This window comes from Rhipicephalus microplus, chromosome X, assembly GCF_043290135.1.
Source record: "Rhipicephalus microplus isolate Deutch F79 chromosome X, USDA_Rmic, whole genome shotgun sequence".
NCBI lineage: Eukaryota > Metazoa > Arthropoda > Arachnida > Ixodida > Ixodidae > Rhipicephalus > Rhipicephalus microplus.
Window position 1 is genome coordinate 339,210,518 of NC_134710.1, and position 25,754 is coordinate 339,236,271.

General features: G+C 45.3%; 1 long non-coding RNA gene across 1 annotated transcript; it reads left to right on the forward strand.

The window, feature by feature from the left end:
• Positions 1 to 7,734: 7,734 nt before the first annotated feature.
• Positions 7,735 to 15,339, forward strand: LOC142777262 (uncharacterized). Its single transcript, XR_012887995.1, has 3 exons — positions 7,735 to 7,987; positions 11,923 to 11,967; positions 12,507 to 15,339. It is a non-coding gene; the product is annotated as an uncharacterized LOC142777262 (long non-coding RNA).
• The last annotated feature ends 10,415 nt before the right edge of the window (positions 15,340 to 25,754 follow it).

Genomic DNA, 25,754 nt, shown 5'->3' on the forward strand with positions numbered 1-25,754 from the left:
AGAAAATCATCTGCGTGATCTCAAATTCACGTCACGCAGTACAAACAAAGGTGCACGTTGCACTTACAGCCGAGTTGAGCGCCGGACTTCTGCTTGACGCGGAGCAATTCATGCCGAAGGAAGCCCGGAAAAAGATGGACAATGTGAACAAGAGGTACCGGTAAGTACATGAATATACTTTGGGGCATATATGGCATTTTCTCCTGGTTACTGCTGAATGTAATCGAAGCATATCTACGCAAGGAAGTGGCTCTCTTGAGTAGTGCGTCAGTTAATTTGGTCTACGCCAGATGGCGTTAGCCCCCTTAGCCGAGGATGCTTTCGCGGTGTGTAACTTCGGTGAATCATGGTTGGCGCTAACCGTTGTTCAACGTAGTTAACCGTGGTTGGTTGTAACCCAGCTTGCTTTGCCTGTGTAACACGGTTATTACGGGCTTCACCCATTCTAACTCCTAGTTTACTGTTTATGATATTGCTGTTAAAAACGAAATATTTGTTTTTAGGTCGAAAATTGTGGTGTTCATTTCAACTGCCACACTTACCTTTTTGCTGAAGCCTCGTATATTCTTCATATGATGCTCTCTGAAGGAAAAAGAGCCCATACTTTCGTATACCAAGCACAACTGACAGGTCGGTGCTGATATTGTGACGTCTTACGTTAGTGCGGACCACTAGACTGTTCCGGAACTTTATTTCTCTCCACAGTTCGCATGGTGTTTCTGCTTTATTAAAAAAAAGACAGGGACCACGATGTAACGGGTACTCGACTGCTGACCCGCAGGGCGCGGGTTCGATTCCCGGCTGCGGCGGCTGCATTTCCGATGGAGGCGGAAATGTTGTAGGCCCGTGTGCTCAGATTTGGGTGCACGTTAAAGAACCCCAGTTGGTCTAAATTTCCGGAGGCCTCCACTACGGCGTCTCTCATAATCATATAGTGGTTTTGGGACGTTAAACCCCACATATCAACCACGATGTAACGGTTACGTACGGCCACCTGGTTGCTGCCACAACGCCGTGTATCCTGACGGAGAAAAGCATGTGCACATCATCTCAAGAATGAAAGTCATGTCCTTCTCCACACTTAGCGAACGAGCTTTCCCATATTCGCAATGCACGTGGTCGCCAGTTTTTCTCACGTCTGTGCTCATCTTACGCACCCTCGCTGGATCAACCCTTGAGCAAATTTAGCGAGATGCTTTGCCACCCTAGTGGACCTTGGCCATTCACACCTCGTACAAGGCAAGCAGAACTGTGATGATAATACACAGCCCCACCCAGACGATTAAGACGATGCAGGCCACATTATTGCAGCCACCATGCATCTCCTCTTCCTCTGTATGATCTTTGTCCTGCGCGTTGTCGTAGGTGCCCTGCGCGTCACTGCCCAACGGGTACCCGCCGAGCGAATACGGTGTGACATGCTTGTTGTCCTCCAGTGGTGGGCTACGTAGCTGGGGCGAAAGAGGCTTGACAACCAGGGTGGGCGTGGCCTCTTCAGGCTGCGGCAGGGATGGCTGCTTGTATGGAGCCACAGTAGGTGAGCCCGACGTAGACAGCACCTCGCGCCCCCTGAAGACGTTTCGACGGCTCTTAAGCCGCTAAGAGTCCTGATGAATCTTCAGTTGAGTTGTGACACTTCTTGCCATGCCAATTGCTCTTGTGGTCATCGTACTTGTCCTTGGGGCTCACATTTATGTCGCCGTCTCCAGACGCCTCGCGTGCACCTCTGCCATGCTCTGGTACATGTGACCAACGAATGTCATGGCTTACGGAGGAATCGCCATCATGTTGGGGGCCGACGAGTAGTCGCGGTGAGCCGCGCAGCAGTGGCCGATAAAGTAGTTCGGGTGCCAGCCGCAGTCGTTTCCGTGCGCCGGGTTGGCCACCGCCGGCACTGCGAGTGCCGGGGTTCCCCGTTGACCATGGGAGGTACTGCGAGGACGCTGTCGTTAAGTGTGGTGTCGTGGCGGCTGCCCATAGCGGCGGCTCCAGGGCAACGGCAGGCTGCTGACCAACCGACATCAGCATGGTCGTTCGAGCTCGCTGAGGTACCTTGGGGTTCGAGGCTGGGCACCGCGGGGTCGGCGGACGTCGAAGCGCGCTCAACTTACGACGCGTAGTCTGGACAAGGTGAGTGATGAAGCCCTTCTGGTGATCCACTGCATCGTCACGTTTGCGTTTCTTCGTCCTAGTTGTATTGGCATTTGTAGGGGTGTCTTCCGGGCCGATGCATTGCTTTCCCGTCGGTTCGGACTTCGTTGCGTCCGTGGTCTTGTTTGCGTGGGACATTGGTTGGTTGTTCGTGATCACTAACTACGCGTCTTCGTCATCCACGCTTGGCGTACTTGCTCCTGTGATAAGGTTGCCTACCCACTGCAGGGGATTTGCGAAGGTACCGATGGTTAATGTATTGTGAAGATTAAGGAAAGAAAAAGAAAGGTTAATAAAACATTATTCTCATTCTTAAAAATAGAAGTGCGGTAGAGGCAGCAGGTATTGCAAGGATTTTTAGCCATAGTAGCAAAGTTTCTTCAGAAACAAAATAACTTGTATTACATGATCAACAAATTGGTGACTTTACGAAATATCAAATCACTGATTCTGATTTTTTTACTAAGAAGGTACCCTTCTTGCGTCACCCATTAATTTGCGGAGGGCCTATTGGTTATAACCGGCGTTTGAAGCAGAGAATATTTGAAGTAATTAGTGGAATTCTCTAAAATTTTTAAATAATAACGAAGAGCTTGTTTCGCAGCAACTCTGGCGCCGGGGCCGTTAAGCGTGAACGATAAATCATCATGTAGACCGCACAAAGTACTGTAGCACGTGCACGTTATTTGGTTCAACAGTTGAGATTTTCATTTTTGGTGAACCAGTGGTGAGCAGTGGGACTTACCCAATTTATGTGTCAAAGATCCGTTTATGATGATGATATTTATTTAAATATGGGTTGGCCAGAAAATGATTTGCTTAAGAACTTCTCTTCAAATTTTGAAACTTCAAACAGGCCAATGGTGGTCATGGTGAAGAAGTCTAAGGAGTGGAAAGAAAGTATAAGTAGTCAAGTCAGTAGAGGGAAAAGTAATATTATAGTACAGATATAAAGGTTTATGTGAACAATGTAAACTACAGATATATATCTTCACAAAGGCAGCGTACATGGTTGAACCAGGGGCGCTATGCGAGATTGCCCAAGCTTCTCGAATATCTGTATCTTTTCGAGCTCTTGCGGCACCCTCTTTTGAATTAGCCAGCAGCGTGAAAAACTCAGATCCACCCCTCTGCACTGTGTTTCATTGGTTATGGTGGAACCCGACATCGCGTTAAGGACAGTAAACAAAGTCGAAAGCAGATGCATCCTCTTTCATGTGCTTTGCGTTCCACTCAGTGCAAAACTGAACCGCTGCCATAAAGGTGCCAAAAGCTTTTCCTGGGGTTGTTTTTAAAGGCACGAGCTGTGTAAATTCACTTTGAAGCTTTGAGTGCCTGAACTCAGTCAGTTTCAGAATAATCAGCATGGTGGCGTCTGAGATTCGTTCGGGGCGAGCACCTCACAGCATCGCTACCGCAGCTGAACCTGAGTTCTTTGTTAGTCATCTGGGTCAGCCTGTACATTCTAACGCGCTGCTCGGCCGGTGCGCGCCTTCTTTGTTGTTTTCATCGTCTGCTAGCACCCGAGCACTTGTGGCTAGCTAATTAGCTATATCTGTCTGGGCTGTGTACTTGGCTAGTTAGGCCGGGACATGCTCTGACCAAGGTAATTAAGGCAAGTGGTGGTATGAACGCAGTAATTGCGCCAGATGGCATGATTACTACGCTAATCCAGCCATGAAAAGCTAGAACCGTGCAAACACAAGCCTTCTAGTTGACTCACTCACTAAATATTGCAAGTTAGCGTGATGGCAATTATAAGCACGCTATGCAATATCATGCTAATGAGACCTTGATTATACAAAGACAGTTAGTACCGTGGAAATAAGAATTACGACCCTCCGTGGTGATCTCTTGGCTAAGATACTCGGCTGCTGACCCGAAAGTCGTGAGATAAATCCCGGTGTCGGTGGCTGCATTTTGGATAGAGGCTAAAATGATGCAGCTCCGTGTGCTGATTTCGGTGGTCGTTAAAAAATCCTAGGTAGTGAAAATTTCCGGAGCCCTCCACTACGGTGGTTTCGGGACATTGAACACAACATATCAATCAATCATTCAATCAATCAATCAATCAATCAATCAATCAATCAATCAATCAATCAGTCAAATAACAAAATTACAATAAATACTTCTAGACCAATGATTGCTTTGCTATCTTGATTGTACTCGAGATAACTATTGTCTTTTGAATTGAAACCATATAATTAGGACATAACTGTTGCGTGTTATGTTCATTATGACCTATGTAATGAGTATAATCAAAACTAAGACTGAACTCGTGTGGCCTTCACTTCAAAGCAGACAAAGGAGATGAGTAGACGACCGAATCGAAAAGCTGGTTGAAGCTAGGTTATCACAAGCTCCTCTATGCTTTCTAAACACAGCGGAGGGTATCCCAGGAGTAAAAAGGCCAAGTTACTCTTCAGAGTGTTCTACTCTCGCAGAGCATCAGATAGAGTGAAATTCCTTTCCACTCTGTATGAAATGAGAGTGTGAAAGAGCTTTCTACTCTTCCGCTCTTTGAGAAAGTGAAATGCCCAGGCGTGAGAGAGTAAAACGTGGTTATATTGTACTGTTGATTACTTTTAGGAGCGTCGGCACACCTTCAGTGATTAGCATTACCTAATAACGACAGATATGTGCAGTAAAACGTTCTATATTTGTTCAGACAATAGAGATGAACAAAAAGAACATCGTTTTCAGAGCGCGCAAGTGAATTTCAGTGCACAGGATGGCACCTGGAACTCTTAATATTCAAGTTTTGAGCCTTAGATTTGTAATGTAAAATAGACGATTACTACGTCGTTGAATCGCTCACGATCGAAACTTAACGCATACGTCTATGACATTCTACTTATATCACTATAAATGTTTTTCGCTACGACCGCCACACACGGGTGATGGTCGAAGTCAACTCTATCTCGGTGACCACGTTTACGTCGCCGCCCCCTGCCGCAGCGCTTTCACCACCAGCGCGTTCCGGCACGTGTCGGCGGCGAATGGCATAGCGTGTGGTGGCTTCGGGAACGTTTTGTGGGCCGAAGAGTAGTCGCTGCAAGCCGAGCAGCTGTAGCTGTCCGAGGAGCCCACTTCGCATCATCGCTCAGAGTTTGTTCCTGGCAGTGTCTGCGCCGACGTCTTCATTCGCTACATTTACGGATGCATTTTTTCCGAGTGAATTTTCATAACTGTACCTTCTACACTGCTTCTTATGTAACATGCAGGGTATTGAAAGTGAAATGAAAAGATGTAAGTGGGAACGCAGCCACTTCGGTACCCTAGAGCCAAAAGCGAAGGTCGCTCTATGTAGCGCTGCGCGTAACGAACAAATTGTCGTGTGACAACTTTCGATCGCGATCAAAGCCAATCTAGTCCCGAATTTTCTATTTTTTATCTTCTGCAGCTGGCTCTAAAAAGTCATTGTAACCTAGAACATTTTTGTGGATGAGGCGCGGTTCCCATTGAAATGGACCATACAGTAATCGCAGAAGTGGAACGGGGGGGGGAGGGAAGAATCGCGTGTGCTTGCCACAAATTAGAAGCATTAGAGATACTGCTGTGAATACAGGACTAGTTTGGATCCTGTGGGTACCTTACATCGGCGAATGCCTATAGTGCCTTAACCTAAATCTATGGACTCGAGTGGAATGTTCTTGCCTTTGTAGAGGTTGGCGTTCAATAACGCTGCTGTCCTAGCCATCACAAGAATTTTTATCCAGTGATTTAGGCTGCCTAAACATGCATGCATACATTAAGGGGTGCCCTGCATTATGTTATAAGGCTTTTAAGCGAGATTCTGTTTTCTTTTCTCTATGCAGGAACGAAGGCTACTTGACACAAGCACGCTGCTACCGCAGCAAAAGAAGACACAGCCACCATATCTTTTTTGTGCCACCATCAGTTTCGATGGTAGTGTGCTCGATGGAAAATGCGAGTGCCCTGCTAGGAAGTATTTTGCAGCCATGTTGCGGTGGTGCTTGACGTACTTCGACTGCTGCAAAAGAAAGGATTTCATGAGGTTCCGGCTCACTTGTCGTGCACTCATCTACCTCAGTACTGGAGACGGCCACGGTGTGACACTGTAAAAGGAAGCAGCCTTCTGAATGTAGACTGACGAAGAGTAAGTGAGGGTGGCCGTGATTTGCCAATGCTGAGCCGCCTTGATGTCAGTGCAGTTAAGGAGAGCAACGTAGAAGACTGGAGGAAGTATCTTGCCTAGTTTGCCCAAGCCCTTTCAGACGCAAACGCAGATAGTGCGCTAGTAACCGTACTAGCTGCTGCAGATTGTGCCCCAGTGTGCAGCTACAGATGTGGCACCGTATTTTGTGGCTCGCCACAAGCTTACCAGCAGCGACTCGTGCCTGATGGCTTCAATGTCCTGCTCTGCAGCTATCTGGGGGAGAAGGTCGACAAGCATGCCCCGCCGCGGTGGTCTAGTGGCTAAGGTACTCGGCTGCTGACCCGCAGGTCATGGGTTCGATTCCCGGCTGCGGTGGTTGCATTTCCGATGGAGCCGGAAATGTTGTAGGCCCGTGTACTCAGATTTGAGTGCACGTTAAAGAACCCCAGGTGGTCAAAAGTTCCGGTGCCCTCCACTACGGCGTCTCTCATAATCAAATGGTGGTTTTGGGACGTTAAACCCCACAAATCAATCAATCAATCAAGGTCGACAAGCATGACAAGAGTTCTACACCGTGCCTGCCAAAACTCATGGAGCCACTCACTGGAAGCAGCCAATGGTCCATACCAGGTGGCATCAGTGGTGATGAAAGACACATCTTGGAAGTATGTTGCCACATTTAACTGTGGAAGCAGCACAGAAAACTACAGGTGCTACCAGAGCGTTTGTGGGCTCTCCTGATGTAATTTTTAGTACACTGGTAGTCTTGGTGCATACATTATTTCCTTGGTAGGTATGCAAGGCACTGACAGCGCTTCTATGCTATAGCACAAAAGAGAGCTTACCGGTCAAAGTGGGTAATCAGAGAATGGTAGCATCAAAAACAGTGTAAAACATTTATAAAGAAAATTTTTCAATCAGCAGCAACTGAGAAGTCAGGCGCATACACTCCAAACATGCTGTAAACAAAGGAGATAAGAGCGGCTCATGCACGGCGGCCTGCCGCTTTATGTGCACTACAGCTTAACATTTTCCACTAATTACCATTGAAGCAGGAAAAGATACTGTAATCTGTCACTAAAGTACATTTTTTTGGCCAGCTGTCTGTACGCATAATAGCATAACATATATGAAATAAAGAAAGTGAAGTGACAGCCTTCAAGTGTTTTTAAATTTATATGAACGGGAGTGGCTCTGTGGACCAGGTGGGTGAAAACATAGGAAATTGTGTGTGATTAGGTGAGAATGTTGTCTTGATAAGCGTGAAGCTCAGGCGTAAGAAAGCGGTGTAAGGGTCTGCGTTGTTGAGTTGAAGTGGAATGAGTAGCATAAAAATATTCACTAGCATAATTTCGCTGCCTGCTGTTTGTTGTGCTCCATTATAAGCAAATTACTTCCTTTGTGACAGCCTTGAGTCTTTTCATGATTGCCTCACATGATATCTGATTTTGTATTTAAGAATGCCCTTTGAGTTGCCTCATTCTTTAAGAAATTTGTGAATGTATTGTTTCAGCAAATTGTGCTTAGTGCTCTGCAAACACAGTGTTTAGAGAAGAACTTCCAGCAGCAGCGAGCCAGTCAAACTTGGTGTCAAGAGCGAAAATATCGGCTGACTTCTTTAAACTTTGGCACTGTGCTCATGTGCAGTCATTGAAGCAATAAAGGGCTCGGCCACCTGAGATCAGCGAAAGACCTATCCAGGGTACCTGCTGTTCGGTCAGTCATTTTTTGATAATAAGATGCTTGCAATGGCTGATCAGTTGTGAATCGTAATAGTGCTAGAAGCTTTGCTGAAGAAAATAGTCAAGTGACCCATCCATTAAATATTTTCAAACATGTGTGCTCCTGCGCAAGTGATCCACCATATTCAGTTCTCGTGCACTATTTTTTTGTTGAGTGATTAAGAGTACCCGAGAAGCTCATATATACGGTGCACCGGTCACCCCCGGAAAACGAGACTTTTTTCAACTGTGAAGCTCTCAGAACCTTTATTTAGATATGTGCTTTGCTTTAATGGGTACAATTTTTTCATCTCAGTATCCATTGTTAATAAAATAAGTAGCTGCACTATAATTTTAAAATGAAGCTTCTATTTTTTCCTTAAGCGCCCTAGAGGGTGAAACAAGTTAGCTGCTTTATTTTGAGAGACGTTACTGGCAAAGCCAGTTATAAAACTAGCGAATACCCTGCAAATTATGGTTTGTCTGTTTGATAACAGCAAATTCCCCATCCCGGCCACAGCAGCTGAAGTTTTTGATATGGTTAAGAATGATTGAAGTCAGTGTGTTCAGGTTTAGGGGCATGTTAAGGAAAACCCAGGTGAACGAAACTTTCGGAGCTCTCTATTATGCTGTCTGTCGTAATCAGATCATCGTTTTTGGACATCGAACCCTGAAAATTATTATTGTGTTACAAAAACGCTAATGTAGAATGATCAGATTTGAGTGTGGCCTAATGCAAGCATAGGACAAACTAAGAAAATGCAGTACAATGCACATTTAATCTAGTGAGAGAGTACCAGTATAAGCATAATTCAAACGCTTGGCAATTTCATCCAACGCAATGTACCTTCTGTACTATGCTTCGCTTCCTCATAAAGCCGTACTTTGTGCTATGGCACTTTGACCTTTTGTATCTGTCTAGCTGCCTACATCTGGGCATTCCCGTGGTAGTGTGTGTAACATATATGAACAGAAATTTAACATAAACGGACATGAGTATATGATCAACATGATTACCAGGTTATGACATAAAGTTAGATGCTAGTTACGTAAATCGTACCCTTTCCCTCAATTGTGGCACACACCATTTACCATAGTTCATGGAACTGTGGGTATGTGCCACATGTGATTCAGTGTATATGAAAACAGGAATAGTGAAAATGGACATCGTAAATCTTAACGAGATACTTGCATAGTTCAACCCGTGTCAAAAAATCAGGTGCAAGCAATGGTGGCGTCGGCAGTGATCAAGAAATCTTTATGGACCTGGGGAACAGAAATTAAAGTTGAGCCAGAGTCACAACTAGCCATCTTGCATGACAGTCAAGCATACTGCCAGAAATAGACCCTATGCTGGCATCATGTCTAGGCAGTATAGTTACAGCATTATACTAAGCAGTGCCTCGTTCTTATTCATTTATGAATGTGGGAACTGTGGTATTCCAGACTGATTTACTTCGCTTCTAAAGTACTTAGTTCTATTGTATAGTCGTGGTCTGAATATGCTACAGTGTTACTGTCATAGTGTTCTCAGCAGTACGATTTTTTTTTATTTGTTGAATCATACAATACATAAAATCATCAGACTGCTTGGACCCGTAACCAATGGCTAGTCCTGGGTCCAAAAAAAATGTATGTATTGATGCAGGCTTACTGTTACATAAAAAAGAAACTAACACTCCAAAACACAGAGTGTTTTACAGTACTACTACACGCATTTTTTAGCATGCGATCTTCTAGCCAAACGACAATAAAATCTGTAATCGCGAACGTGTCAAACGGTGCATTAACGCAGGTAAATCACTAAAGTGTACATAATAACATAAACTAGACAACTTAAAGACAGATTAAGTAGCCAACAATACCAGTATTCGTATTTTAAAATACAATACAAATACAACATTCGTTGCTAGGTCACAACAAGATTCACAATCCAGAACAGCGGCACGCATTTTGAAAATTGCACACACCAAATAACCATCCAGCTCGTATGATGTTTCTGTGACTGCAACGCGACATGCCAGGAAACAAAAAATCGCAAAGTTAGCTCGCATCATTCAAGCTTACAAAATTTTTTTATAGAAGTGTTAAAATTTTAGGCTTTCTTTATTTCAGGCGGCAAGCTGCTCCATATTTTCGCTCCTATAAACGGCAACTGACGCTCTCCATACGCGTTGTTTGTGGGGGGCAGATTAAAGTTACTAGACGCAGCATTTCTAGTGGGTCGAGAAGGAGTGTAGAACAAGGATGCACCGAAACGGTTGTTGTGCCGTATGATATTATTTACGTAGCAGGATCTCTTTGTTTTACGCAATGCATCAAAAGGTAAAATTTGCATGTCGTTAAAATGTGGTTTACTCGGATGATCATGCTTAGGGTATGTTATTGTTTTTAGAGATCGTTTCTGTAATATTCGAATAGGTTCTAGGTAAATCTTATAAGTCCATCCCCAAGATTCACTGCAGTATGTAATGTGAGAGTAGATGAATGCGAAGTATAATGTTCGTAAAATGCCTCCATTGAAGTAGTTACGGACCTGCAGTAAAGCATAAGATAAGGACGCCAACCTAGTGCAAACTTCCGTTATGTGGTTTTGCCAGTTTAAGTGGTTATCGAAGTAAACGCCAAGGTACTAATAAGAGGTTGCATAGAGAAGAGAGGTTGTCGATAGCTATATTGATGAAGTTAACATTTACGGTCTTGTTACGAGAATGAAAAATTGTATATTTAGTTTTCTTAGTATTAATTGTTAATTTCTTGGCACAAAACGTTTTGGAAATTCTTGATAACTCCGAATTTGTTTTAGATTCAACTTCCCCAATATTGTTACGTGTAATAACTATAGATGTGTCATCAGCGTACATCAGAACGTCGGAGCAATGTAAGGACAATGGCAGATCGTTTATATACATGGAGAAGAATAAGGGCCCAAGGACAGATCCTTGTGAAACACGAGTTTCTATACGTTGAGGCAAAGAACATATATTGTTAATGCGAACTATCTGGTACCGGTCATGAAAATAACTTGAGAATAGGTCGAAAGATGTAGCTCTAAAACTGTAGTGCTTCAATTTGCCTAAGATAATGGAGTGATCTACGGTGTCGAATGCTTTTTTTAGGTCTAAGAACACGACAGTCACCAGTTTGTTATTGTTTAAAGCGGAGGTAATTGCTTGTGTTAGAGACAACACCGCGGTGGATGTTGAGTGCTCGGAACGAAAACCGTGCTGTTGTGGGCAAAGTACGTGGTATTTATCTAGGAATTTATGTATTCGGGCTGCAAGAAGTTTCTCATACAGATTGTTAAGGACGTTTAGCACGGATATTGGCCGATAACTAGATGGGTCAGTCAGCTCGCCGTCTTTGTATATTGGTGCGACTCAAGCTTTTTTAGAAAACATGGGTACGTAGAGGCATGCAGAGAATGATTGAAAATATTAAATAATATAGGGCACAGGATATCTATGTTTTCCTTAAGAAACCGCACCGTGATTCGGTCTAGTCCGGCAGCCTTATTCGTAGACATGTTTAGTACAACAGCTTCAATATCTTTGGATTCGATATCATACATATAGAAAGTGTTGGTTAAAGATTCTCCGTGAAAGCGGTACTCATTCGAATTGTCAAGTTTTGCTGCCAAGGCAGGGCCGATGCTCATGAAATATAGAACAAAACCTGCCAACAATACTTGCGCCTATGCAGTCGGGAAGAACCTGCTCTTTCAGGTTGTTGCCAGTAACTTCTTTGACTATTGCCCATATTTTTTTAGTATTACTATTTGCGTGCTGTATAAGATGGCTATATTATTCTTTTTTGCGTATTTTAATAACCAACACTGAATTATTACGCAACATTTTTGTAATTAAGCTGGTAATACCGATTGTGTTTATTCTTCTTCCATTTATGATACTAGCAGTCTTTTTGTTTTAGGGTGAAGAGGATGTAATCAGTCATCCATGGGCACGGTGGTTCCTGGTAAGACCTAGTAGATATGGTTTTCCTACTGTTGACTATGATGCTAGTAAGATTGTCGATCAAATATATTTTACGTTGCACGTAAGCATAAGTAGAAAATTTAGAACCAACTGATAGTACGTTGCACGTAAGCATAAATTGATAGTACGTTGCACGTAAGCCTAAGTAGAGAATTTAGAACCAACTTTTAGCACTTTTCTATGCACGAAATTCTTGAGAAAGTGTGATTGTAATACAGCTTATAATGTATAGCTCTCTGAACTATGAATGTGCTCGCTACATATACTGTCAGGTAATATGATGACCATTATGTCAGCAAAAAGATTGCTCATGCTTGTGTGCACTTGCATGTTAAACCTTGCACAGTTACCTAATAAAATTACTAGAAAATATTAGTTAGTCACTATTCGATTATTAAGCTGCATCATTTAGGACACTTGCTCTTCAGTAATCTTGAATACCGCAATAAGTATATGAGTGCATTAGGAGAATTTTTCTCTAAATTATGCTACTTGTATTCTTTCTTCTTCAAAATCCAGGTATGGCATCACCAATGAGGCAAGAGCTCTCCAGCGTTACCAGGACATTCTCAGACACACAGGACAGGACATAGAGCTTCAAAGGGTAGGGCTGTTTGTCGACCCAGAACAGCCATGGCTTGGGGCTTCTCCAGATGCCATTGTGTGGAAGACCTGTGGAAGACCCACCGTGAGGTTGTGCTGAAGTGAAGTGTCCTTAAAGCTTGAAAGATGCAGACCAAGAGGAGCTTCTTTCATGCCGAGACATTTGTGTGCCATTTGACAGCTTGAACCACCCCGCACTGAAGAAAACGTACCCATACTTCACTCAAGTGATGAGCCAGATGGCCATCACTAAACTACAGTGGGCAGACTTTGTTATGTACGGTGAAAACTACATTTGTGGGCAAAGGGTACGGTTTGACAAAAAAGTTTGCCATGAAATGAAAACCAAGCTGGATAGTTTTCATTTTGATACACTTTCGCCGTACTTAGTGAGAAATGTGGGTATGAGCTAGCGTATTGTGGCGAGTTTTTCTTAAAAGGCCCCTCATAGCAAAATTTGTGGTTTTTCTGTAATTTGTAGCGTTGAGTCTGATGATGCAGACATTAAGTTATAAATAACCTAACGTATTGCTAATTAATGCTGGTGTTCGTAATTGTAACCAATTTAGCGTAATTTTGTAACACCCGCTTAAAGCTGTAAGAATCTAGTACCCTGCAGCAGAGAAGGGCCTAAGAGCACGTGCATTTAAGCTTTGGGGACGTTTGGAAAACAGCTTTCACATTGGGGCCCTCTGCGTAGTATAGATTGAAATGTGTGTTTTTCCGTAGGAGATTACCCTGTTTGATAAAAAAATTCTTGGCGTAAGCAGCTACAACCACCTAGAGGGCAGCCCGCAATAGTGGAAGAGGGGTGAAAAAATAGCGCTAGGGGGTCGCAGTCATGGTATTCTGTGCACATATTTTCTGCGACGTTTACAACACTCTTTTTTCTTGTGAAACGTCCCAAGAGGCTTCTATCAAAGTCATACTAATGGTGATGTCGCGAGTTGCAGAAAACTGAGGTGAGCAGTCACACTTATACCCCTGTCACACGGCACGCGTAAAGTCCTTCGCAGTGAATGACATTCATAAGGAATGTTGTTGCGAACTTGCGTTCCGGATCTACACAGCCATGTAAAATGATATTCACCATATGTTAATGTATCGGCTGGCGGCTATGATACCAAAATGTTGATGCATTTATTTGCATGCCATTGTCCGGCTTGTTCAAAATGTACAGCGAAGTGATAAACAGCACCAGCAGAAGGAAATGTCCTCGTACACATCCATAGCGAGGCTAGCTTAAAGCCGCTGACCACTTGCACTCGGCAATAATTGGAACCGTGATAGCATTCCCGGATTTGTAATTGCGATGAATGATGATCAGTGCAAATGAACGTCCATTGCTCTCCAGCTGCTGCGAATGAAGCATCAGAATTGATTGAAGCACCTCAAGTTTGCCGTTGAAAAAGCATCGCCGACGACGAGGGATTCGGATCTGCACATACACTCCGATTCGTTTACGTTAGGCTTCGGGTTAGTCAGCGATTAGAGAACTGTGTTGCTTTCCAAGAAAGAATAATTGGTTCTAAAACACTCTTCCTAAGCTGGTGTCCCACACTTGCGTGTGTATTCTGCCACTAGAGAGTCTTACGCTGCACCAAAGCAACAGCGAGTGTTTTTAAATACGGCCGGCAAGAGGTGCCATAGCCTCAAGTCGGAGTCTGAAAAAAAGAATATGGCTGCACAAATCACTTCCACTCTCGCATTTTACATTAAAAAGTTTACAAAAAGTTCACAACCTTCAATAAACACCAGAATATCGCCATGGTCTTTCAATATTATCACTTACACTTGCTTTGAGGTGTCGATTTTGTAATCTCTTGTTAAGCGCCTGTTAACCAGATTACACATGTCGTGCTTGTATGAGTTCACTGAACACATTCAACGGGCGTATGTATTTAGGTGTAAATGTCACTCAATTGTGCTTGTGTAGCAGTCACAAAATGACATTGACACCTAATGCCATTCGCAGCGAATGATGTTGCAGGTGCCTTGTGACAGAGGCATTATTTTGAAAGAAAATTTTCAAAAATCCCCATATCTGCAAAAAGTGAATCAAGACGAGCAGGTGAAGCTCTGGGTAGTATACGGGTGAGTAACCGTACGTTACCCAAACGTTGTTTCACATTACTGCGTGACAGAGTCGACAAAGGTCGGTTTTGAGGTCTATAAATGGCCACACTTAAGTCACCGACTAGTATAAAGGGTTTGTGCTTTTAGGTGTTTATATTGTTTTGTTACAATTTTCATTGATTTTAGTGTGTTAGTCTTTTTCGTTCTATGCTTTGATTGATAGGTGCCTAAATGTCTTTACGGTGTAAAAGTTTAAGTCTTTATTAAGTGTCATTATTGTTAACCTTTTGTTCCGTCATGTGCTTTGATTAATGGATGCCTAAATGTCAGTGTTCTTGCAGTGTTGTTGACTTTTATTATGAAAGTTACGCTGGTCATATAGAATGTGCTTTTTTGCATGGGCGGTGCCGTGAGCATGGACAACGCACAAGGGCAAGTCTCGACCCTAAGGTGCTTCGCCCCTACCATTAGGGCAATGTTTGGCACTGATAATTTGTCACAAGTGCACATGGATTCACAACAATGCAACAACACAGTCATCTCGAGGTATCGATGTTAGTGTCGGGAGAGCCTTTCAAGTGTTTTTCTTCTTAATAAGATGAGACCAATGATATAGAATAAAGAATTCACCACATAGGTAATAATTTTGCAATAAAGATGTTTGCACAAGTTACCTGACTGGTTTATTCATACTCTCTTAGTATTGTTACACCTGGGAGTCCACTGAAAAGGCAATCTGTGTCAAGGCCAGCGATCGAGCCTGCCTGACAGATCGACTCAACGACGGCATCAAGTGGCGGCGCTGGTCTGTCACGCAACGCACAGCGAGCTTCCTCAGCCCACGAGCCCGTTGAAGCAATCGGCGCCTTCCAGTCTGGCGAGTCTTACGCAATGCGTGGGAACGTCACTCGTCCTTGGCTGCAACCACGCACAGCAGCTCCGGATTTGATGAGAATGACACGGCCCAGCGGAGGCCCCATTGGAGGATTCTGACATAACGGCCAGCAGCGCTTCTTGTTGGACGTTGGTGACTGAAAGGATCCACCTGGTGCCTATAAAAACAGCCCTGCAGCGCGTCGCGAGCAGTAGACCTTTGTGTCAGGGAAGCCTCTCGTTGCCTTGAGCGCCTGTCGCAGTCGGCGCGCCCGGTGTACTTGGAAGCGGCGAGTTTCGTGGCGCCCTTCGTAACCTTGTCGGTGGTGCACTTCGTAACATCAGTTGACCTATGGGACTGAGAGAAGCCGATGGATGCGTGCGAGAGAAGACATCTCGGCTCTTTGAGTCCTTAGCTTGTCGGCCCCAGTGCCGAATATGTAACGCCTCAATAATATTCTGTACATAAACCTTGCCTTAACTCACCGTCATCTCATTCGCTCGCCTATCAGCTCTGCGCAGAAGCAGTCGCGAGCTGGGAAACCTACGCTACCAAACGACCGGTGACCTTGATTTTTGGGGTTTAACGTCCCAAAACCACTATTTTGATTATGAGAGACGCCGTAGTGGAGGGCTCCAGAAATTTTGACCACCTGGGGTTCTTTAACGTGCATCCAAATCTGAGTACACGGGCCTACAACATTTCCGCCTCCATCGGAAATGCAGCCGCCACAGCCGGGATTTGATCCCGCGAGCTGCGGGTCAGCAGCCGAGTACCTTAGCCACTAGACCACCGTAGCGGGGTGACCGGTGACTTTGGCGGTGGAGTTCAGAGCAATGGCGCCTTCGGGACCATGTTGGCGTCTCGCCTTTGTAACAGTGGTTGGCAGCTGTGGGATCTGCCGGCGTCAGCGACATCAATGCGGTGAGTGCCTGATGTTTTCCCCTCAGTTCACCAGACTACTCTAGCACAGGTTATAGTAGTTTAAAGAAGGGCTGTGTGAAGCATTAGAGTGAGCTTTGGTCGTTTCAAGCAAAGCAGAAGCGTTTGAAACGAAAGATAATGCGGAGGGTGTTAACACGGCAGTGTTAAAATTGCTTGCGCGTCTTGCTAGTAGACTTATAGTGGGTACGGCAAGTAGAATATTAACTGGGGCAAACAGCAAGAGGCTAGTGTGAACGATGGAGAACCTTAAGGTGAAGGAACTAATCGAAATTTGCGAGGAACTTGGCCTTATTTTGAGCCATGCGAAACGAAAACAAGCGATACTAGAGATCATGAGGGATGCAGGAATGACGACTAAGGAAGTCGATGAGGCCTGGGCGGATATCAAAGCACGCCGCGAGGAGGCTGAAAGACGATAAGTTTACGAACGCGAAGAAGCTGAAAGGCGAGCAGTTCGCGAACGTGAAGAAGCTGAAAGGCGAGAACGCCGTGAAGAGGCCGAGAGACAGGAGCGCCTTGAGTTGAAATGAATAGAATCGCAAATCTTACAATATTCGCAGGCGCCTAGCGTAGCTTCTGCGAGAGTTCAGGTCAACGGTCGGGTACTTCGCGACCAACTGGCACCGTTCGTAGTAGGCGAGGATATGACGAAGTATCTCGTCAAGTTTGAACACGTCTGTGAGCGAAATGCTTTGCAGTGGTCTCTTTGGGAGCAGAACTTGTTAGCTCTTCTTTCCAGCGTTATCACGTCTTCCGACGTGCTAACGAGCTTGTCGAGGGAAGTGTTTGAGAGCTATGACGAGGTTAAGGAAGTGCTTTTGAGACGTTATAAGTTGTCATCCGAGGCTTTCAGGCAAATGTTCCGGTATGTTAAAAAGGTGAATGAGTCAGACGTTGACTTTGCGTTTCGTCTTAAAGCCTATTTAATTGAATTGTTCAAGGGCGAAGGTGTTTATGACGATTGAGATAAAGTGGTAGAATGTATTGCATTGGAGCGATTCTATCGCTACATCGAGGAGGATGTCAAGCTTTGGCTGCAGGACAAACTTGGTGAAGTACAGCTAAACAGGGCGGCAGAGTTAGCTGAGGAGTATTATACTCGCCGAAAGTTGCATAGCAGGGCAGTGTGCGTTGAAAACGATGGAAGGAAAGAGGGCTTTTGAAAGAAACTTGATCAGTGTAAAGGACCGCCGTCTTACGAAGGACACTGTAGGAGAAGGGCAAACGGAAGGGGAGAAATCGAATGAGGTTCCTAAACAACGCACTGATACCACACGGGCGTTTGAATCACGGAAGCCGATACTCTCCTACAACTGCAAAAAGGAAGGGCACATCGCGATAAACTGTGAGGAAAAGTTTGCTTTCGCAAAAATCCGAGAATCGGAAAAGAACATGCGGTTGTTAGAGCCGTACCTTCAAGAAATTAGTGTGAATGGGAAAACGTGTCGAGCACTTCAAGACTCAGTGGCAACCAGGGACATTGTCCATTCTTCGTTGGTGTCTCCGGATCACTTTGCAGGAGAATGCGTGTGTATCAGACAAGTCGCCGTAGAGCAGAGTGCTTGCTTACCAATCGCTATGGTTGTCGTTGAAGGCCCGTTCGGTAAGCTTTCGCACCGAAGCGGCTGTGTCTGCCGCACTTCCCGATTGTTTTCGTTACCTTTTCTCTAATAACTCAGAGCAGCTTCTCAAATAGCAGGGTGAATCGTTCTTCTCCAACTTAGAGTACATGGCCCTCACGCGATCACAAGCGCGGAAGATTTCGCAGGAACTTGATCTTGTTCAATGTGGTGAAGCATCAAGTGAAAAACTGCTGATCTGTGTGACCTTGGCGGCGAGTCGACGGAACTTCAGACAGGAAATACTCCGTGTGAGTCATTTGAGCAGTCACTCGAGCAGCCCGTTGCCGAAGTGACTGGCGCGGTCTCCGTAGGCGGAGAAGACGACATGGCGCCATTCAGTCAGAGCGAGAGGGGTGCAACGCTCTCACCTGTAGCGCGAAGTTGGGGTGAGCATCGAGGTTTTATCGAGACACGCTCATTCGAGAGCAGCATGAGGACCTCTCGATTAAAGCGCTAATGGAAAGCGTAAACTTGGGAAAAAAGAAAAAGAATGTTTTCTTTTTTGAGAAAGCAGGAATGTTTCCTTTTTTGAGAAAACAGAAACAAATGTCAGAGGGCTAGAATTGATGACGGCTTCAACCTCAGTGAGGATTGTCGCAAGTTGCTCGAATGTACAGTAGCTGTTTCCGAAAAATGTTCTTGAGGAAGGCCTTCACAGATCGTACCAATCTCTCCGAAAAGCCGACCCATCATGGGGCTCTTTCGGCGATCAATTTACACTGCATGCGATTGTGAGCAAAATATTTTTTTAGTTCTTTCCCACATATGGTTTTCCACAACCTCCATAGGTCACGTGACGCTCGCTGAAAGGTTTTTGTGTTGTCTACGAAAATAACTCGACACACTCCTCTTCTTGCCACGAATCTTCTAAACGCCCTGAGAAAGCTGTGGATTGGCATGTCTGTTACCAACTGAAGGTGTATCGCTCTTGTGACCACACATGTAAAGAGGAGAACGTAACACTTTTTGTTCTTGCCCTAATTTTTTGTTTAAAGCGGGCCAGCGAAATATATGCCTGTCACTTTGAAAGGCAACGCCTTTGTTACTCTCTCAGGAGGCAAAGGAGTCACTACTTCAGTGGCGGATCTGCAGTTGAAGCGTTCACAGGTCACGCATCTTTTCAGCGTTGTTTTGTCTACGTGCCAGCCCTTCATTATCCAGAACTGTTCTGTTAGTTTTGTAAGCGTTTCTAAAGGCCCAGCAGGTAAAAGGTGCCCTTGCGTTCCTTCAATTATAGGTCAACATAAGGATGATTCGAAGGGAGCAGAATTGAATGTCTGGCGTCGTAAGTCATTTCGGCATTTTGAGACGCCCCCCAACTGTCAACAATCCATGACTGTCTAGGAATACATCAAGATCCCGTGAGGATGAGTCCTTCGGTATTCTTGCTGAGTGACAAATGCACTGAAGCTCTTCGGTAAAGCCTCACGTTGCACCTCTGTGATAAGACATATCTGAGCCTTGTTTATTAGTTCGGTGGTCAGAAATCCTTGCTCTTTCTCGAGGGGACACCTGGTGTTGTGCACAAATCGCAGCAATAATGCGACAACTCTGATCAGTTTAGTCAAGGAACTAGATTGCTTGAAAGGCAAGACTGATTTTTGCACCGACCGCGCAGCATTGTGAACGTGCACTGGCTTTCTTTCTACTTCCGCCGTTATGTCTTCACAGATGGTTTCACTGCGTGGCCTATAAGTAGAAGGCTGGGAAAGCCATGGATGTCCATGCCACCAAACCGTATTTGTTTTGAGCACTTCCGGCGAAACTCCTCGTGTTGAGAGGTCAGCTGCATTTTCTGCACCTGGGCAGTGGTTCTAGTGGTCTGGATTGGTGCGCCGTTGTATTTTCATCACTCGATTAGTGATGAAAATACAACGCCCCGGACTCAGTGAAGTGCGATGGGTGAATCTGTTCACAGAAACCACTCTTCCACTTGTAGTGTAAATGTTCGGGCCAGGTAGTCTTTCAGTCAGGCACCCATTAGCATGCCCATCAATTCAAGTCTTACAAAGAAAAGCTTCTTTAGTGGAGTTACTCTCGATTTTGACAAGATAAAGTTTGCATTGTGAATGCCCAGTCGACAAACACGCAAGTATGAAACAGCTCCATATACTTTGGGGCTTGCTTCAGTAAATACATGAATCTCTATCTTGTCGCATTTCCCACTGACACAACACCTTGGGACGGTTACCGCCGTTAAATGATTCAGTGCAGGGTGCCATTACGTACACACTGCTTGCACCTCTTCGGACAATGTTTTATCGCAGCCAACACCCAGCTCCCAGAGTTTTTGGAACAACAGTTTGGCAGTCACAGTGATTGGAGAAAGCAGACCTAAGGGATAGAAAATATGTGCAGAGGCTTGAAGAACGAGTCCTTTGGTGTTGCAGTTTCTGTCAAGAAAATCTAAGATCAGTTCTGTAGAAAAGGGAAGGTAATCACCTTCTTTATCCCGCACAAGTCCTAACACATGCGCAGTACTGCTTGCGGGGCACTGCACTGTGTTTGTGGGACATCCAGGTCCTTAATTATGAAATATCTCCTGCAATGTTTGGGAGTTTTAGTTCCACTTTTGAAGATCATACTTGCATCTTTCATTATGCCCAGTGCTTCTCGATAGAATTCTTCAGCTGCTTCTCTGTATCGGCAACTGCGATGAGGTCGTCGACGTAGAAGCTCTCAGCCAGTGCTCGTGCTGTGCCCAAACAGCTGTCCATCATGCCGAGATGGTGACGCATCGTGGCAGCAAGCAGAAATGGGCCACTGGTCACTCCGAACAGGTCTCTTGTCATCGTTCAGGCTTCAAATGGCTCTCTCGGTTTTTTCTTAGTGGGTACTTCTCCATACCAGAGGAAACGTACGACATCTCTATCTTCCTTTCTCAGTGATATTTGTAAAAACGCCTTTTCGATATCTGCACTGAGTCCGATGCGGTTCGTTCTGAAATTGAGCATGACTTTTGCGATATTGGGGTTTAAGTTCGGTCCTGAATCCAACGCTCCACTCAGTGACACGCACCCGTTTTCGCTCGACGACGCATTAAAGACCACTCTGAGGCTAGTCGACTGGCTAGCAGGGTGCAACACAACTCGGTGAGGCATGTAATACAATCTGTTCTCTATGCTTACTGCGTTTTTTGGAAGCCGCTCGGCCAATTCTTGTTCAAGGTACTGGCGTATGGCCTCGTCGTACTTCTTCAGCATTGCCTCATCTTTCAACAATTTCATTGTGAGGCTGGCCAAACGTTTCTTTGCAACTGCCTTGTTGTCAGTAAGATGAAAATCCATGGGCCTCCAAGGAAGAGCTACTTCGTATCTTCCAATAATGAACTTAATGGAGGAGTCGAAAGCCTTATGAACTTCTTCGTGCTCCTGATAATGTGGAACTTGGTCCACAATACCCATGCTTTCGGGCTCCCAGAAACATTTGAGCTGAGTCATCATTACGAATTTGTTTTCCGCTACAACTGCTCGAAGGACTGCTACCATTGCACTGGTGTTGCTGTTCGGCACTGTCCCCAGCAGGGTTCATGCGAAGTGCGTAATAATTGCAACTAGGCCCCCCTGCAGCTTGTGCACTTCGCCGGTCACTAGACTATATAGTAGTCAGTGCAAATCAATATACCAATGCCATTTTGCTCTAATTTTTCGGGTGGCAAGGTGACATTAGCTAGACCAGTCACTTTCACTTTGACCTCGTTTAGCACCTTCTCGGGCACAAGAAGCTCATCCAAACAGATCTCAGGTATCTCCAAGGCCTCGAGAGAGTGCTCTTTTCTGTCATACTGGCTCCCCAACCGAAGCCATACTCGCCTGCGCCTTTTCTTTATGGCACTGTCTGCTTCTCCAAAGAGAAATATGGTAATGTCTTCCTAACCAAGTACTTCCAAATTCAGCTGACGTGACAGTTCTTCTGTCACAAATGTTCTCTGACTTCTGCCATCAAATGGGGCATGGGTTAGCAGTCTTCGCTGGGTACCCTTTGCCCATATCTGAGCTGTCTGAAGCAGTACAGTTGTCGTTAGGCCATCTTTGCTACCTGTCGCAGAGTGCAATTCGGTTGCTGTGTTAGCAGCAGGCTTCCACAAAGGATTGTACATATGAGTATGGTGCCTCTTACTGCATATTTTACACTTTACTCCTTTGTGGGGAAATTCTCGTGATGTGTACCCTTTAATAGAACAGCGGAAACATCGGGTAGCTTTGAGGAGTGCAGCTTTTCTTCGAGTGAAAGTGGCGTCTGGCATTCCTTCGTCACATGGTCCCTAGTGGCACAAAACGCACAAGACTCTTTCTGTTTAGATTCACTAGCCGTTAGATATGAATCTGCAGAGGCCCTGGAAGCTCGGGACTTTTCGTTATCAAAACGTGGTTTTGTACTACTTCGTTTGCTTTCTCTCTGCCCAACCTGCAGTGCCTTTTCCCGGCTCTCCCCCTCGTTTTTGAGAAAACACTGCAAACTCGCAATGCACAAGCTATCCTCTTTTTTCTCTGCAGAACAATATTTGTGATATTCTACCACTAGTTCATCATCATCATCATCATCATCATCATCATCAGCCTGACTACGTCAACTGCAGGACAAAAGCCTCTGCCATGTTCCGCCAGTTAACCCGGTCCTGTGCTTGCTGCTGCCAATTTATACCCTCGAACTTCTTAATCACATCTGCCCACCTAACCTTCTGTCTCCCCCTAACCCGCTTGCCTTCTCTGGGAATCCAAACAGTTACCCTTAATGACCAGTGGTTATCCTGTCTACGCGCTACATGCCCAGCCCATGTCTATTTCCTTTTCTTGATTTCAACTACGATATCTTTAACCCCCGTTTGTTCCCTAATCCACTCTGCTCTCTTCTTGTCTCTTAAGGTTACACCTACCATTTTTCTTTCCATTGCTCGCTGCGTCGTCCTCAATTTAGGCTGAACCCTCTTTGCAAGTCTCCAGGATTCTGCTCCGTAGCTAAGTACCGGCAAGATACAGCTGTTATATACCTTCCTTTTGAGGGATAGTGGCAATCTGCATGTCATAATTTGAGAGTGCTTGACAAATGTGCTCTACCCCATTCTTATTCTTCTAGTTAGTTCAATCTCGTGGTTCGGCTTCGTGGTTATTACCTGCCCTAAGAAGACATAGTCTTTTACAACTTGAAGTGTACTATTACCTATGTCGGAGCGCTGCTCTCTTCCGAAGTTGTTGTACATCACTTTCCTTTTCTCTAGATTAACTTTAGGACCCACCTTTCTGATCTCTTTGTCTAACTGCGCAATCATGAGTTGCAATTCGTCGCCACTAGTTCACCTGGCAGCATTCGCAGAAGTGCGGAGACGAGCATTGCTCCGTAGCTGTCAGTCTGGACTCTAACTGTCATGAGGGCGGCTATGTTCCGCTGCATGTGGTCATAGAGGCGACGTAGATCTCTTACCTCATGCCCACAACTTGCAGTTTGCAGGTCCAGCAACTGCGTAAGATGCTCCTGAATGAGCACATCCGTGCGTCCGAAACGCTCCTTCAAAAGCCGGATGACCGTATTATAGTTGGCTGTGGTCGCTTGTATATAGGCCACCGCCGCTGCTGCCCTTCCAGAAAGCGCCGAGTGCAAATACAAAAACTTTTCTCCGTCAGAAAGAGCGTTGTTGTCGTGTATGGCTTGCTGGTACTGCTCCCAGAAGGGCTGCCACTCCGTGGCGGCGCCGCTAAATCCCGGCAGCTCGAGTTTCGGCAACTTAACCTTTGAGCCGTTGGCTCTCAGGTTCCCGTCGCGAGGGGCCTGAGACGCCTCCGCTGCTGTAATGGCGTTCGCTCCTTGAGCTCTGGCTTGTTGGTCGAGCCTTGCGACGCAGGTTACTATTCTGTCGTACGCGATTGTACGTGCGTAGTTCTCGTCGACTTCTTCGTCTGGCACTAGTGGCTCGACAGCAGCGTCCACCTCGTTCAGCTGTGTTAGGAGGGCGCCGAGTCTTGCTGACAGCACGTTTAGTGTCGCTTGGTCTGCCTGTGCTTCTAGCGATGAATCTGTTTAGGATATCAACTTCGTCGTTGGCTTCTTAGAGCGCTTCGTTTTTTCTTAAGTCGTTCCATTATACCTTCTTCGTTGCGTTGCTTTCAGCAGCGTGGGTGTGACGTCGTTAGGCCTCGTCGTTAGAACCTTGAAGTCCGAGGCGGTTGCACCTCCAAAAATCGTTAGGTTAACGGTAAAGTCAGTCTCAATGCCGACGCCTGATAGCCTCTTTGTAATGCTGAACTGATGGTGGCTTCAGTTCCCGGGTTTCGGCATCAAAAATATAAAAACTATTGAGAGACGAAAGAGACGCCACATGCCATCGTTGATCATTTCGAAAGACTGCTGTTTATTGTGATGAGAAGGACAGTGGTAAGAGTTTCGGATTACATGGTTGACAGAGGACTATTGAAAACAAGCTGATAGAAAATTTTACAGCTTTTGGCGCTCGTTTCAACTATTGGAACGTATATCGTATCGAGAGTATCGTTGCCAACTTTTGGAACTGGCACATTAAAACGTGTGGGCCGGGCATCTCGGCATAAAAAAGACCAAGGCTAGAGTTTCCCTTGAATTTTATTAGCCGAAATGCTAGAAGGATATCGAAGACTTTGTACCCTCATGCTAGACTTGTCAGAAAGCGGGGAAATCCACAGACACGTGGAAGGCACTTATGAAGCTGGTGCCAATTGTCACAGAACCTTTTCGGCGCCAAGTAATGGATATTTTCAGGCCATTGCCAGAGTCAAGGCAAGGCTCTCAGTACATCCTGACAGCCCTCTGTGTAGCCACAAAATTTCCGGAAGCGATACAACTTAATGAGCTCAATTCCCCCCATGTCGTAGACGCACTGCTATCTATATTTGCACGCGTCGGATTTCCTCCTGAAATCCAATGCGTCAATGATAGTGTTTTCACCAGCTGCCTTACCTCTACCTTGTTGGATCAATGTGGAACAAAAGTAGTACACAGCTCGATCCATCACCCGCAATATAATTCGGTAGAGCGTATGCATTACGTTCTGAAACAGATACAGAGAGATCTTTGCTACGAGCACAAATGCGACTGGGAAGCGTGTATCCCTCCCGCTATGTTCGCTTTGAGATCAGCTCCTCATGAGCGCACTTGTTTTAGCCCTGCAGAGCATGTGCGTGGCAGGAGTTTGAGTACACCATTGCGAATGCTACACGGGTCCTGGGGGGATTCGATGACGACCCTAATGTAGTTGCGTATGTTCTAGATCTCCTTCAGAGGCTTGGAAAAACGAAAGATCTTGTAGAAAGCCGCATGGAGGCTGCACAAGTGTTGTCGAAGGAGTAGTACGACAAATCGGCGAAGAAGCGCACCTTTGAAGTGGGTAGTAAGGTAATGCTGCTGCGGCCATCCAAAAAGAACAAGCTTGATATTCAATGCGAAGGACCCGCCAAAGTAATATCGAAGCTTTCTGATACCAATTATGAAGTGAAATTAAGAAGGCGGCCGAACAAAACTTACCGCAGTAACTTGATGAAACCATATGTTGTCGTAAAACTGCTTTTGAATGCTTCAGAGAAAGGGGGAGCAGAAATTTTGACCTCTAGTGATGCAATCGAAAGCGGATCAGAGGTAATCTTGGAGCAGTTGAACCTAGCGTCTAGGTTAAGTGAAGTC